The 16,486-nt window shown below is 36.2% G+C and overlaps 1 protein-coding gene and 1 pseudogene across 1 annotated transcript in view; one reads left to right on the plus strand and one right to left on the minus strand.

Annotated features, from left to right (window-relative positions):
* The window catches only part of LOC126622876 (uncharacterized), a gene marked incomplete at its 5' end in the record, with an annotated part of 51,524 nt that overhangs the window by 24,781 nt on the left and 10,257 nt on the right, over window positions 1–16,486 (minus strand). The gene's annotated exons all lie outside the window — the stretch shown is intronic.
* Window positions 1,687–14,242, plus strand: LOC126620793 (threonine--tRNA ligase, chloroplastic/mitochondrial 2-like; annotated as a pseudogene).

Consider the following 16,486-nt stretch of genomic DNA (forward strand, 5'->3'; position numbering starts at 1 on the left):
CAAATATGTATGTGTATCTGTGCCTGTCTGTGTACTTATGTACAGTTTTTTGCATAATTTTATAATATTTAACTTGCAAACAAAGAGCTAATGACAAGTTGCTTAAGAATGATTAATAGATCAATCAGTCACATTAAAGCTTATACAGTAATATTTTGTTGTAACTGAACTTACTTATCATAATTCTATGTACTATTTGCCACAATGGAAATCGCATATACTATTAAGTGACACTAGAATCTGTGCTATTGCACAAATTTGGAATGAAATTACAGCTGTGTCAGGGGATGAGTCCTTTATGACCACATCGAAAGAAACTACTGCCAGAATGAGAACCTCAAGCGGTCCATTTATAGTCAAAGCTACAGTGCTTTCTGTTGTGTCCAAAACCCAGAGCATGTTCGTAACTGTCTGGAAACTTAACATAAAAAAGGCATATAAAATGTTTGTGGAAGTCAGATTTGTAGCCAGGAGGAGGCTGAAATACCTCTATAAATCTTCCCGGCTCCCAAAAAGAGTGGATAACCATGAGTTGTCACCAGTTGTCCCTCTTTGAAAAAAAAGAAAATTGAAAAATGATTATATAGGGTATTCAGTATTCTAGTGAGTATAAAGTATTATCCTAGAATTTTTGCCAACTAAGAAAATGGTGGATTTTCATGGGGTAAATTACCAAGTTTGACCTCTTTCTTGGTGAGTATTTGCTGCTTTGCCATTTGTTGCAGGGTCTATGGAAGTAGTATGCTAGAGATTTTCCCGTGTATCGGAAACACATTTCGATACATCAAGTGTAATAATACAATTGATTGGAAATTTAAAATTTAACTAATTATATTATGATACTTGGTGTTGTACACCTCACGGGTCCATGTGTCAATGGATGCATGGTGTAAATAATGTCTCACTAGTTGGTTAGCTCTTCTCCTGTAGAAGTTTACGAACATCACCATCTTCCAATCTCAAACCCGAGAACGATGATGCTCACAATTTGATGAAATATAGATTATGAGTTTGGATATTAGCTTTGCGATTTTTTCCATTAATCTAATAATTCGTTCAGTCTACAATTCGGTTGGACTTGCCAAAGATTCTTTGCATAATTTTTTAATTTAATTGGATCCCTCAGTAAAAAGAGGGCTTCAAACTTAAAAAGTTTTGTGAGTTTTTGAACATTGAAGATAATAAAGTCCATGGTTTTTTGTACTGGTTGTTTGTTTATTCTTTTTGATCGAATGAAAACTATTGGCTTTGAGATCTAAGGTTGTATGTCTAACAGTTAAAAACACTAGGAAATGTGTCAGATTTAGTTTTAAAATTCAGAGATTTTGGACCTTGAAGCTTTTCTTAGGGAATAAAATAAATATCGGAATCCTTCTTTTCCTATTTAAATGCTAATTGTTTTATTGTGATTTTGTATGTTTTCTTCAACGCCAGTTATTCTTAAATTAAGATAATGTTTTTTTGTTAGGGAGTGAAGATAAATTTTAGAGACAGAAAAACAAAATTAGTAACATATAAACCTAAAATTGCAAATTAATCCAAAAATAACAAATAATTAGATAAAAAAATATAGCCGTATACATTTCTATATAATTTTTGAAAAAAATGAAAAATTATGTAATATGAATTTGTCTGTCAGAACATTATAATTACTTTAGTCTAAAGTAGGGGAGGTGGCACTGTGCAATTTTGGGGTACATTTCAGTTTATTTACGAAATTGCCACTGAATCTCTCTGCCAGCTGATTTAAGTTTATTTGCAAAATTGTCACTGGGCTTCAGAAAGGGTATTGGGTCGTTGGGCTAGAATTTCCGTTCAGATTGGAATTTTCGGTTTTGCGATCCACACGTTGATAGTCGCTGTGTAGGATCGCCGACTGTGTGGGATTTGGTGAGGGGATGGTTACGTGTCCATCATCGTCGAAAGGTCTGCTTCGACTGCAACGTCTCCACTTTTCTTTCCATTTCAACTTGTCTCTCACAAGCCTCTGCTTCAGTCGCTCTCGATCGTCGCCTTTTCTAAGGCGTCCGAGGGACAAAAATCGAAAGCCAAACCTCCACCACAAATGAAGTCACGAACTCTCACTCACCCTCCACTGTTGCACACGAACCCAATCATAATTCTGAAATCCAAACACAACCCAGATGTTAATCCTTCAGAGAATGGCAATGGCCACTTCTTCTTCATTCCTCTCAATCCCTCTCCTAAAGACCTCATCTTTGCTTTCCCCAGTTAAACAATGCGCTTCGCCACTGAGCTCCGAGTTCAGGGCTCTATCCCTCTACGGCGGTAGAAATGGAGTCTTCACCTCCTCGGCGATGGCCACGGAATCAAACACCGGAAGCACAAAGGCGGCCAGTTTCTCTTGCTTCTCAGAGTTATAGAAATGAAACACCTCAGCCAAATCCAGTAACAAGCTCATTCCCGGAGTCCTCAGTGTCTTCCAATATCTCGTCATCAGATACCAACATGGAATACTCAAGCCCCCCTTTAAGACAAAGGCGAACGACAAACGTTGAGGAAGTTGAATCTTCATGATGTATGATATATGTTTTAGTTACTGCTCATTTGTTTGTACCATGTGCATCATATTAAGGTCACTACTCATTTGTGCCATGGTTTTCATTCTTTTTTATTTTGTTTCTTGTTGTAGTTACTCATTCTCGGTAATCAAGATAGTAAGGGCTGATTTGGTATTGATGTGTTTTGAAAAAAAATTGCTTTTGCTGTGATGTGAGAATAAACAGCTGTGAAATAAAGTAGCAGAGTGTTTGGTAAACTTTTTTGTAAAAGTGCTTTTGAAAAAAAAAAGTAATATTATAATGTTTTGTAAACTTTATGTAAACAAGATGTAAAAAAAAAAAGCCAGTTTTTCAAAGATGGGCTTTGCAGCTTCTTGTTTTTGGCTTTTTTTTTTCCCAAAACTGTGAAAAAAAGATGAAGCTGAATGTTTACCAAACACAAAAAAAGCTTTTTTTATACCAGTTTTTTTTCAGAATCATCTCAATACCAAACCAGGGCTAAGTTCTTTCTTTTTTTTTTCGTGTTATTTTAGTTGCTTATATATCACTTCTGTTAACATTTTCAGGTTTTCAACAATCTTCAATTACGATAGCAACTTGATTCCTAGGATTTGGAATAAGAAGGGAGACATTAGTTGTCACATTCCAGTCTCGGCTCCGTTGTAGCATGATATTGTCCGCTTTGGGTTCCAGCCACACTCTCACGGTTTTGTTTCTGGGAACTCAGACGAGAACTTCCCAGTGGGTCACCCATCCTGGGATTACTGTCGTCCAAACTCGCTTAACTTTGGAGTTCGGATGGAACCTGAAACCAGTGAGTTCCCAAAAGACCTCATGCAATATTAAGGTAGTCATGTACATATAAGGCACATTACCCCCTCTATGTTGGTCAATGTGGGATGTTACATTAGTACTATTACGAAGAATGCTCAATCCGCTGTAATTATTTAGAAACTTAATGGATGGAGGTATAACCTGTCTGTATTTTGTTTGCGTTTAAACGATATCTTAGCAACTTTTTTCTTTTATATCTCTTTGATGCAGTCTCTTAAGATTTTGTTGGCTATAGCTGCAATTCGCTTGAGTGAGAAGCCAGATAACATTGAAAATGTTCTCTTTTCTTTTCTAATGGATGGAACTAATGCCTCTATAGATCCTCTTACATCAAACACTTGGGAAGAGGTACTGTGTATAAGGATTTTTTTTTTCTTTATCTCCATATGGATAGACTTTCTATTGTCAAACTAATTTCTTATCAATAATTAATTCTGACTATAAGGAATTTTCCATTAATCTAGTTATTCGTTCAGTCTACAATTCGGTTGGACTTGCCAAAGATTCTTTGCATAATTTTTTTAATTTAATTGGATCCCTCAGTAAAAAGAGGGCTTCGAACTTAAAAAGTTTTGAGAGTTTTTTAACATTGAAGATGATAAAGTCCATGGTTTTGTACTGGTTGTTTGTTTATTATTTTTGAACGAATGAAAACTGTTGGCTTTGTGATCTAATGTTTATGTATAGTAGTTAAAAACACTAGGAAATGTGTCGGATTCAGCTTTAAAATTCGGAGATTTTGGACCTTGAAGCTTTTCTTAGGGAATAAAATAAATATCGGAATCCTTCTTTTCCTATTTAAATGCTAATTGTTTTATTGTGATTTTTTATGTTTTCTTCGACTCATGTTATTCTTAAATTAAGATAGTGTTTTTTTGTTAGGGAGTGAAGATGAATTTTAGAGACAAAAAAACAAAATCAGTAACCTATAAACCTAAAATTGCAAATTAATCCAAAAATAACAAATAATTAGATAAAAAGTTATAGCCATATACATTTCTATATAATTTTTGAAAAAAAGGAAAAATTATGTAATATGAATTTGTCTGTCAGAACATTATAATTACTTTAGTCTAAAGTAGGTGGAAGTGGCACTGTGCAATTTTGGGGTACATTTTAGTTTATTTACGAAATTGCCACTGAGTCTCTCTGCCCCCTGATTTAACGTTATTTGCAAAATTGCGACTGGGCTTCAGAAAGGGTTTTGGGTCGTTGGGCTAGAATTTCCGTTCAGATTGGAATTTTCGGTTTTGCGATCCACACGTTGATAATCGCTGTGTAGGATCGCCGACTCTGTGGGATTTGGTGAGGGGATGGTTACGTGTCCATCATCGTCGAAAGGTCTGCTTCGACTGCAACGTCTCCACTTTTCTTTCCGTTTCAACTTGTCTCTCACAAGCCTCTGCTTCAGTCGCTCTCGATCGTCGCCTTTTCTAAGGCGTCCGAGGGACAAAAACCGAAAGCCAAACCTCCACCACAAATGAAGTCACGAACGCCACTCTCACTCACCCTCCACCGTTGCACACGAACCCAATCATAATTCTGAAATCCAAACACAACCCAGATGTTAATCTTTCAGAGAATGGCAATGGCCACTTCTTCTTCCTTCCTCTCAATCCCTCTCCCAAAGACCTCTTCTTTGCTTTCCCCAGTTAAACACTGCGCTTCGCCACCGAGCTCCGAGTTCAGGGCTCTGTCCCTCTACGGCGGTAGAAATGGAGTCTCCACCTCCTCGGCGATGGCCCCGGAGGCTCAGATCTCGACCCAAGACGACAAATTGAAGGATGAAGAAAATAAGAACATATGGAAAAATGGGTGTACAGCAGTAGATAAGGTGCGAAAATTTTCATCCTGTTTTTGGGAATGTGAGAAGATACATGGGTTTCTATATTTTGATAAAGTGTTGAGGTCGAGCCATGTTCATTTTTTTTCTGAATTTCCTTGTAGTTTGGTATTAATGGCGCCTTTTCCGCTGTTATGGTGATGAACTATTTATATGTGTTTGACTGCAGTGTGCACACGTGATGGCCATGGCTGTTCAAAAGCTCTTCCCGGATGCAAAAGTGACAATTGGTCTGTGGATAGAAAATGGGTTCTATTATGATTTTGATATGGAGCCTTTGACGGACAAAGAGTTGAAGAGAATCAAGAAGGAGATGGTAAGTGGAATTTCTGTATAAGTTATCATGTTTGTATCAACGTTTTGGAACCATTAAACTATTGAAAACTATTCATGAGCATTTCTTTTGTGATTTGTAGGATCGCATCATTGGAAGAAACTTACCACCACTCATAAGAGAAGGAGTTTCAAGAGATGAAGCTCTTTACAAAAGAATAACCGCTCTCAACGAACCATACAAATTGGAAATTTTGGATAGTATTAAAGAAGATCCCATTACCATATATCATATTGGTAAGGGTTTCACTATTTTCAGGGTCAATATAGTATGGAAGGTGATGATTTAATGTGCAGGAACTGTGCGTAAAGGAATAAAAAAGAGAGGGCGGGGGTGTGCTCAGGGAAAACAATGTTGTTGGTGCTCTTTAAAAATGAGTTATTGATATGCAGATTGAAAAGGAGACTAATTTGAAGGTGGGAGGAACCTTTTGGTCAAGCTAACCAAATTATACTTATGTTTATACATATGCATGCTTGTACTGGGATTTGATTGTGTTTTGAACTAGCATCCTATCATATTAGACTGTCTTTATGTCATAATTCATCATAGTATGCCGAATTCTTCATAGGTGATGAATGGTGGGACCTATGTGCGGGGCCCCATGTTGAAAAAAACTGGAAATATTAACAGAAAAGTTGTCGAACTTGAGTCTATTGCTGGTGCCTACTGGAGAGGAGATGAAAAGAAACCGATGCTGCAGAGGATCTATGGCACTGCATGGGAGAGTGAAGATCAATTGAAGGCATTTAAAGAGGAAGCTAAACGTCGAGATCACAGGCGCCTTGGTCAAGTTCTTGACCTATTTTCTATACAGGTACTCAGAATTGCCCTGAATCTCTTTCTGCTGTTTACGCAGATTTATCAGTTAGCAATCCCATTATTTGTAATTATGAGGATTCTTGCATTGAACATTTTCATTGTTGAATTTTCACAGAATGATGCTGGTGGGGGTTTAGTGTTATGGCATCCAAAGGGTGCTATTGTGAGGCATGTAATGGAAGATTTGTGGAAAACGATCTACATAGAATGTGGTTACGATCTGCTGTATACTCCACATGTTGCAAAGGGGCAGATAAGTTGTCATCTGGATTACTACAAGGAGAATATGTATGATCAAATGAATGTTGAGGATGAACTTTATCCGTTTCGACCGATGAAGATGAACTGCCCCTATCATATCTTGGTTTACAAAAGGAAGCCTCACTCATATCATGAATTTCCTATTCGAGTTGCTGAGTTGGGAGCCGTATATAGATACGAATTATCTGGAAGCTTGCCCGGCCTTTTTCGTGTAAGAGGTTTTACTCAGGTATGATGTTAGTATTTGCAAACTGTTAGTCTATAATCCTAGGTGTATGAAGTGGTATTTTTTTGTTTAACCTCGGGACCTGTTGCAGGATGATGCCCACATATTTTGTCTAGAAGATCAGATCAAAGATGAAATTAGGGGTGTCCTAGATCTTACCGTAGAACTTTTGTTGCAATTCGGCTTCAGCAAATATGAGGTCAATCTCTCTACGAGGCCAGAGAAAGCTGTTGGAGATGATGATATATGGGTGAAACTGTGAAAGCAACATCTGCCCTTAGAGATGCTTTGGATGATCAAGGTTGGAGCTATCAAATTGATGAAGGTGGTGGTGTCTTTTATGGTCCAAAGATTGATCTTAAGTTGAGGATGCCCTTGGAAGGAAGTGGCAGTGCTCAACTATACAGGTTAATCCTGAACTCATGACGGGATAATTCTAATGTGTGCTTTGTTTTTTAATTGGTAATCTCTCCGTCTATCTCTGTATCACTTTGTAAACTGTTCATTGGAGATTTGAGCATCTTTTTTGAATTGAGCGAATTACATGGATTTGTTTGATAATAAAGCCACTTATTATTGTTATTTTAAATTGTTTGATCTTTTGTATTTCCCAAATTGTACAGGTTGATTTTAACCTACCACAGCGTTTTGACTTAACATATGCTGACTCAAACTCTGAAAAGAAGCGACCTATCATGATTCATAGAGCTGTTCTTGGGTCATTGAAGCGATTTTTTGTGGTCCTTAGAGAGCATTATGCCGGGGATTTTCCATTATGGCTTTCGCCAGTACAAGTTCATGTTTTACCAGTTACTGACTCGCAGGTTTGTAAAGCAGTTGCACGTTTAATTTTTCAATTAACTCAAGAACCCTCAACACACCTGCACAACAGTTACCTGGGCTACGACCCCCAACTCTCCTCCTAGCGATTCGACTCCTTTGTCGACTCCGAGTCGCTCAAGGACTCCGCCACCGATTCCCCAATCTTCCACAGCTCTGCTGTAGACAACGCTTTCGCCACTCAGCCGGCATCGGAGGCCTTCTCTCCTCCGTTGATCTACGCTGAATCGAACGACCGGGGCTTTGATGGAGGGTTTAGTGGGTCCGACGATCCGATTTTGCCGGCTCCATCGGAGATGCTGCCTGAGGAGGGCTTCGCTCTCAGAGAATGGAGGAGGTAGGTTCTCGAATTCTAATTGTTTTCGATTGAACCGATAGTTCTGTATAGCAATTAAATTTTGACTCTTTTGTGCAATTTAGTTGAAAGTTGTTGGTTTTGATTTGGCTTGATCTTTCTGTTGCTCAGAAATTGAGTGGAAGTTGTTGTTTTGATTTCGGTAGTTTTCAAGAATTGGATGCTTAGTGATAAGTAATCGTCTGGCTTTATCGGGTAAGGAGATAAAGCAATTAAATTTCAAATTTTGGATTTATAGTTCGTATTTTGAGCCTGAATTCATGAAAACAAACATAACCCATTATTTATTAGCGATTAATGGTATGATTAATTTAGTTTTTAATCATAATCAATAGCATGTAGCTTTAGCAGAAGTGGGGTTTGGGAAATTGGCTAGCACCCATATTACTTTTTGTTTGTCTGCTTTCCATTTCTCCTTTCTCTTGCCATCTTCTCTGTATTTTGGCTGCTTCTCTCTCCCGCACTCCCTTTTTTACTCTTGGTTCTGTGGTTCTCCAGCCGCTGTTAGGTTTTTGTGGTCAGACAACGATGGAATCCGAGGACGATGACTACTGCAGAAGCAACGATTACTACTAGAAATTTTTATTTTGAATTCGTATCCCCTAATCGCCGATCTCCTCAGGTTTGCCCCAAGCCGGCAAAGGAATAAGGGGAACGGAGCTCAGACTATCAGAGGTATAAATTCACATCCCTAATTTTTTTTTATTATTAATTTCAACCGGATCTGAGAAATTCTAAGTCATGGATCTATGAATAGTGTCTGTTGAGTCTCTGAGTGTCTCTATTTTTTTTCATCAAATGGTCTCTGTAGTGTCTCTCTGTATTTGTGCATCCATATGAGAATATGATATTTAAAAGCTCATTATGGTCTTGGGAAACCTCCTAAATTATCGATTCCTTGCTTTCTACATACAATGTTTCATATTCTGTTTTCTAATTTTCTGATTTTGGGGTGGAGGGAGTGCTAATATAGTAATTTTCGGGGAGTTTGGGTCTTTGCGGGATTTTTTTGGGTAAATTTGTGATTTGCAGTTGATTTATGCGTTTGGTTTGAATGCACTGACAAAAGTTATTGTTTCTGTTAATGCAGATGATGAAAGGTAAGTTTGAAAGGAGAAAGGGTTGAAGTGATGTCTGGTTAGAAGGAGAAAGATCCATGGCAGTTGGCACGACCATGGCCATGGCCACGAAGAGGAGACATTGTTGGCGATAACGAAGCTTCTCAAGGAATTGACCAAGGAGGAGGACATGAAAGTACATATTTGGATTTCATCAGCTTGACCAAGATCATGAGCATTTTGATTGTCTGCAGCTCTCAGTTCTTGGTATTTCTTCTTACACATTTAACCTGGTTGAATTTTTTATTTTGTGGGTTTGGAAATTCAAGTTTTTTTTTTTTTTTTCTGCAATTTATATTTCCATTGAAGTTTTTGAACTGTTCTGTTTGGTTGCCAGTATGATTACTTATAGGCTATTTCGCCATATGCATTTGCTACAAAATGTAAACTTATTTTAAATGACACATGTTGAAGTCTCTTTGCATTTGCATAAGCTATTGTGTGTTGTTAAAAGAGAGGGGGCTTCTAGCCTACAAAACACACGCCATGGGTGTACAACTAAGTTTGCCATGGAAGGATTTCTGGATTTCTTCGATGCCTCTCCTTCAGCCAAACCTCTGCATTTACATGAATTTTTAGATTGCAGAGTCTGACAGCATGTAGCATATAGACCGTTAGCAGCTATATATTTATTTTTCTAAACATTTTGGATAGGAAAATATATGGATGGTAAAGGTAAAACTGAAATTGAAAAACACTGAGGTTAAACATGTACAGTTGAAACCGTACCATTTGTATAATTTTTTCCCAAAAAAAAAATGAAATTAGGGTCACATGGCTTCGCCAAGCTCACAGCACACGCCATGAGAAGAAATTTAATGACTATTGTCTGTTACTAAAAGAGAGGAAAGGTAAAAGGTAATGGAATAAATCTGTTCTCAAAATCTAAAACTAATATTCTCAATGTGTTTGAATTCTCTTCTTTTCATTGTCATTATTTGGCTTCCTTCTTTCATTGTTTGTTCATTATACAACTGTTTTACTTACCATTAAAATCCAACTGATATAGTTTGATATTACAGATATGAATTCCAGGAATTAGTTAAACAGTTCATAATCTAATCAAATTAACAAGAAAAACATATGTTCCCATGCATGTTGAAACTCAGTGGAGATAAAACGACATTTGCAAATGAGGCAGAGCACCGATGAAGTGATTATGGTGCATGTGTTGTGTGGTCTAATATAGGAAGTACATTAGTTGTATGAGTGATAATGCGACTTATTGCATGTAAATTTATCATCAAATTTGAAAGATATTGTACATTTATTTTGGAGATCGATATATCATTGTTTGATTTCAGTCTTTTGTTTTTACCTTTTCAAATAGTTGGTCTGCTTCTCTATATTTTCTCATTGCCTCCACGCAAAAGGTCAGTTTTCTTTTTTGTCATTAAAATGTTCTTAGATTCTGGTTATATGTGTTTGGTTTTTTGCTATTGTATCTTTTGAAGTTTGCTTATTTGTATATTTGTTTGCATCTGGTTTTGCTTGGTTGGTCTATAGGTGGCTTGGTTGTATCTTCCCTCTTCCTTTTTATCAATTTATTGCTTGGCAATGTTAATTTGTAACTGCAATGCACAAAAAAACTAGGACTAGCAAGAGAGTGGATGATACAAGAAAGACATAATATCCTGCTTTAACTGGTGCACAAGTGTGTAATGACAATATTTATCATGCTAACAATGTGGAAATCAACCTGCATTATTAACTTTTACTGCCCTCGTGTAAATTTGTAATCAGTTATTGATTTCTGTTCTTTTATGCACAGTTTTGGGTTTGTGGTATTGTGTTGATTGATGCTATTGGGGCTGGAGAATGTTAAAATTCCATGTCAGAAGCTTAACTAAATGAAATACAAAAAGAAATGAATGTTGGCAATGTTAATTAGTAGTGAGCCGCTAGACCGCCTCTAGAATGACGGCTGGCTAGCCCCACCAATTTTCTCTTTTGTGTTTCCATCTAATTTGGTGTATATCTTTGGCAGATGGATCCGGGAGATGCCGATTGCTAGCAGATGGAACAATTGCTTCTTGGGCTCTTCTAACTAACCGACATTCAGTATCATGTAAGGAATTATAATGGTTTCGATTCTTCTGAACTTTTCCTTTTAAGTTTAGTGTTGTAGTACTAAGTTATCTGGATGTCACATTGAGTCATGTGACCATCGTATTCTCTCTCACAGCTCACAACGACGAAATCGCGCAGGGCTTCGTTGATTTCTGTCAACTCCGACCTTGACCAGCATCGGGTAAGCTATGGAACACCCCCTCTCCATCTTCTTTTTCTTCTTCTGCTTCACCCTGTGCATTCCAGTTTGACTGTCTGTGATCGAAAAGGTCAGTTCATCTAAATTCAGCAATTGACTCTCAAACTCTGAATTTGATTTCATCTCCTTCCGCTGTTCTCCATTCCCCTCTTCTCTCTCTTTCTTCCGTAAATTTAATTAACTAATTCGATTATTCATTTTTTTGATAGAACATCTACGGCTCTACGAAAGATTCGGTTTTTGCCTGATCATTGTCAAACGCTGTAGCAACTGTAAGTTTGTCAAAATTTATAATCATGGTTATTGATTGCTGGAATTTTGATCGTAGTGGTCCAGATTTACTTGCTCATGATCTTTTTATTGCTTTACTGTGAAAAGATGGGTAATTTACTGTAAAATGTGCTTAATTTAATGGAGATTTGCTAGGTTTTTAATACAATGAGGTTAATTGGATAATGGATATTGGAGATTTTCTCTAAAGGATTATAATTTATAGAGAATTTATAAGTTTTATCTCTTTCGGGTTACTTTTATGTTTTGAATTAGTTGGATTTAGCATTCTTCACAAGTTTTGATAATTGCTAGTTTCTAAGTTTTGTTCCTTGCATGGTTGATTTTCTTTGATAATTGTTGAGTCGCTTCTATATTTGCTTGGTACTTAGGATCTAAAGCATTTTGCCTTTTGAAAAGCAGCTGCAGGGAAAGTATGAGGTACCCTTTTCTTCTTTGTGTTTTTTTTTTTTTTTTTAATTTCTAATTTTTATGCTAGACATGAAATATTGTGGGAATCAAATGTATGATTGTCACCAAATATATATGTCTTTTGTGGAATATTATTGGTGATAATGGTAAGTCTATGCATAGGTAGTTATCCTTATTCTGTTCGAATTTCTTTCTAATTTTCTTTACTCTTATCTGCTATGTTGTATGTGAAAATCTGAAATGATAGCATTTGTTAATCTGTGTTTTGGGTTGTGATTTCCATATTTTATTTCCAAGTTCCGAGTCATTTATCTGACCTGAAAAAAATATGCGGTCCTACTCCTAGGCTAACATTTATTGGTTTTATTTTTATTCCTTATAGAAATTCAAACATCATCCTCCAATCAAAACACCGCTGGAAGGTGGGACTGTTCCCTATAAGTATGCTATCAGCAATGAATGAAATGTTTATTTAAGAGTTCAGGTATGGGCTTTAAGAACAGGGTTTCTCATAGCTTGAGTTCTCATTGTTGTCAATCATAGTGATTTCATGTAAGATGTAGTTAAAGCACACTACAAGCAGAAGTAGACAATCTGTTGCGTGTTGAACTACCCTAGTTATCAGTTTTGACTCAAAAAAATATTTGATGATGACATGCTGAATTGAATATTGGCTAAAATTATATTGAAATTTGCAGGCTGAAGCAGATATTGTTAAAAGAGCTCTAAGTCACCCTCTGAAATTAATTGCCAAAAGTGATGTTGTAAATGGAAGCATTGTCAGTGAGAAGGCATTTTTTTTTGTTTCACTTTATATGCTATGCTCACTATCTGTTTAATATGTTTCATCGTATAAATTAAAGTCTCATTTCTCAGGTGCTTTCAAGTGACAACCCCAACTATGGATGCATGTTGCCACTGGAAACTATGAAAATTTAATAGTTTCTGGGATCACTGATCCAACTAAAGTGGGTTTCTTTATCAAGTACTTCATGAAAAGAATATTTCGGAGATCCAATTGCTGGGACAGATTGAAGAAGGTGAAGATCACAGGGGTGGGATACTGGGGAGGGTGGTAGGGTTATGGGGAGTGGGATCTGGTTGGTTTCGATTTGACCGAGGCAATGGTTCGATGGAATCGAGGTGATGGGGACTATTCATGAGGTCACAGCCATAAGATATAGGGCCTACGCGTGGGGTTTAGGGGTTTCACGGGGAGGGTTACAGAGGGAGGGGGTGCACACGTGAATTGCAGAGGGAGAGGGAGAGGGGGAAGAGAGGGAGAAAGAGGGGGAGTAGGGTTGCTATATTCAAGTTCTCTTTTTTATTTTTACTTGAATTTGATTTGATTTGATATTTTTTATTTAATTTTTTTTTGCGACATTCACCTCTCCCAGACCCTGCGTAAAGCGGGAGCCTTGTGCACTGGGTACGACATTTTTAATTTTTTTTTTGCGACAGGTTGAGAATGCGAAGGCTCTGCTGGCGGTGGAGGTGAGAATTTTAATTTAATTCATGGTATATTGTTGTTGTTTTTTTTTTTTTTACTTTATTTTTGTGGGATTGTGTTGTTTTTGGGGAAAACAATATTAAATTGAAGTAAAGTTTAGATATTTCTGTAATTGGGATTTAGAGTAACATCTGATGCTTTGCTTGCTTTTGGGGACCATGTCCATGTGCATCTTTTTCTTAGTATGATTGCAAAATTAAAAGTTTAGAACTTTTTTGGTTTGGAAGCTAATTTTAAATTCAGTTAGCTGATTAATTAATAGAGAAATGTATAACGAATGCGTGATGTGTTTTTCAATGTGTATGAGCAGACATGGGTACTGCTTCAGCGGCAGCAACTGCTATATGATGGTAGATGAGGAATTCTGAGATACTGAGTGCTCTTAGTGTCAAAGATGAAGACTTGATAATGATCGTATCCAATTTTGCCTCAAGGTATACTTGATAATGTTGTCCTTTATGTGCAATTCACTGTATGATGTTCGTGCCTTTAATGGGCCTGTCAATATATTTCAGTGCACCCACCAATTGGTTTTATAATCATAAATCATTCGTGAGAAATGGGATGGTGAGTTTCTCAATACAGTTTTAATTTTTGTGTGAATAATGTTTGTAAAAAGTCTGTTTTTATTTAGTTCATTGCAGATTCTTATTCTTTTATTTAGTTCACCATTCATGCTTTTAAAGATAAGAAGTGCAAGGCTCTCTTAGATGTTAGTTTTGGGTGGCAATTGAAATATACGAGGATAAACAAAAATACCTACCAATTGAAAGGATAAATTCAGTTGAAAATATTTGGTTCATCAATTATTATAGTTTGAGCTTTCTGTATTAAATGTCATTTTTTCGGGAAGAGTGATTCATATAATTTGGGTTTATGAAAATTTTCATGATTTTATGCAGTTTTTCGTTTAAACTTGTGGATTCTGAAACACTTTTATGAGTGTTAAAATCTTATTGTATGTCCAAAATTTGTTTGGAATTTGGTGGTTTCTTCAATTTCATCACCACCCATTCTCACAACTTCATCTAAAGTGTTTTGCATGTACAAGATTCGTGTTCATGGAGGTCATTTCAAACAGATTTCAAGCTGAGCTGCAGAAATTTGATTCAAATTGGTGGATTTGGGTAAGAAACTAAGAAACCATAATCTTTTCTTTTGGTTTTAAGAACTGAATTTGATGGTTAAGTTTTTGTTTCAAGATTATCTTCCTTTCTCCTAAATGCTGAGTTTTATGAGATTACAAGTCTGAAAACGAATTAGAATATCTGAGTTTTATGAGATCTATTTGGCAAGTCTGAAAGTGGATTGCGTATGTTTATATCTTCCTTTCTCCTAAATACCGAGTTTTATGAGATCACACCGTCTTATGTTTATTGTATAATCTTATGCGGTCAGAAGCATTATCATCTTTTTCCTTTCAGATTTCAACATATTTGGAAATACTTCAAATTTTTTGTAGTGCAGTTTGTAGTTAACATGATTACGTAAGTTCTGTTTCTTTAGTAAATTTTTATGCAGGAAAGAAAGTCATTTCTCAGTTTGTAGTTAACATGATTACATAAGTTCTGCTTCTGTTCATTCATGATTGTGTTAAATTTATTCACATTAAATGTGTCTTATTTATGCAGTTACACATGAAACAGTTGTTCCCGCCGCAACGCACGGGCGTATTTTCTAATTGATACTATTAGTCAAGACTCAAAAGTTGGATCTTAATTCGTTGACCGGTATGCAACTATGATTTTTTTTAGATGCTAGCAATCTACGAATTTTTCTAGACGCTAGATAATATTAAAGTCCCAATTAAGACGTTATGCTAGCAAATATATAGACCGAGAGAAAGCAAGTTGTTTACATACGTACAAGATTATCTCAGTCGTCCCGATCATGGTCTAAAATATCTATAATATCTCGATATTTTCATTGAAATTTTCGTGTTTTTGGACTACCGATATTTCCGATATCATCAATAATTTAGACCTTACTAAGTCACTCATATATCTTACCATGCAATGTATAAAGTGTAAAATATTGTACTAATTCATTATATAGAAATGATTATGGTGTGTTTAAACTTCTTTCATTAATTATTACATATTTTCTATACTCACAATGTTTGCCAGCTCGCTATATAATCAACGTAAATCAGTTATATCTATCATGCAATGCATTTCCTTCCAATTTTTTGTGATAAACTAATAGATAATTGACTAAATAAACATCCTCCAAAGTTTCAATAAAAATTTCCAAGTTTTTCTTACAATTTTCATGGTTTTTATTCAATTATTATCGATATCGATAATATTCTGATATTTCCATTGAAATTTCTGTGTTTTTAGACTACCGATATTTCCGATATCAACGATATTTAATACCTTGGTCCCGATTAAGACTTTACTAGCAAATATATAAACCGAGAGAAAACAAGTCAAAATTACCTCAGTCGTCCTAATTAAGACTTTACTAGCAAATATATAGGCTGAGAGAAAGCAAGTTGTCTACATCCATAGAAAAGTATGTCAATCCCAATTAAGACGTTACCATTGAATATATTAACTGAGAGCATTCGAGTTGTTTACCTACAAGCAAAAGTATCTCGGTCCCAATTAAGATGTTACTGGCAAATATATGGACCAAGAGAAAGCAAGTTTATATACTTACAAAAGTACTTTACTCGTCCCCACTTAAGACGTTAGTAGCAAATATATGGACCGAGAGAAAGCAAGTTGTTTACATACATACAAAATTATCTCACTCCCAATTAAGACGTAAGAAATTTCGTCAACAAAAACAAGTAATCGGAATAATTAAGCCAAGGTGGGTGGGATGGTGGTGGGTTCATACCTG

This window comes from Malus sylvestris, chromosome 5 (genome assembly GCF_916048215.2).
Source record: "Malus sylvestris chromosome 5, drMalSylv7.2, whole genome shotgun sequence".
NCBI classification, from domain to species: domain Eukaryota; kingdom Viridiplantae; phylum Streptophyta; class Magnoliopsida; order Rosales; family Rosaceae; genus Malus; species Malus sylvestris.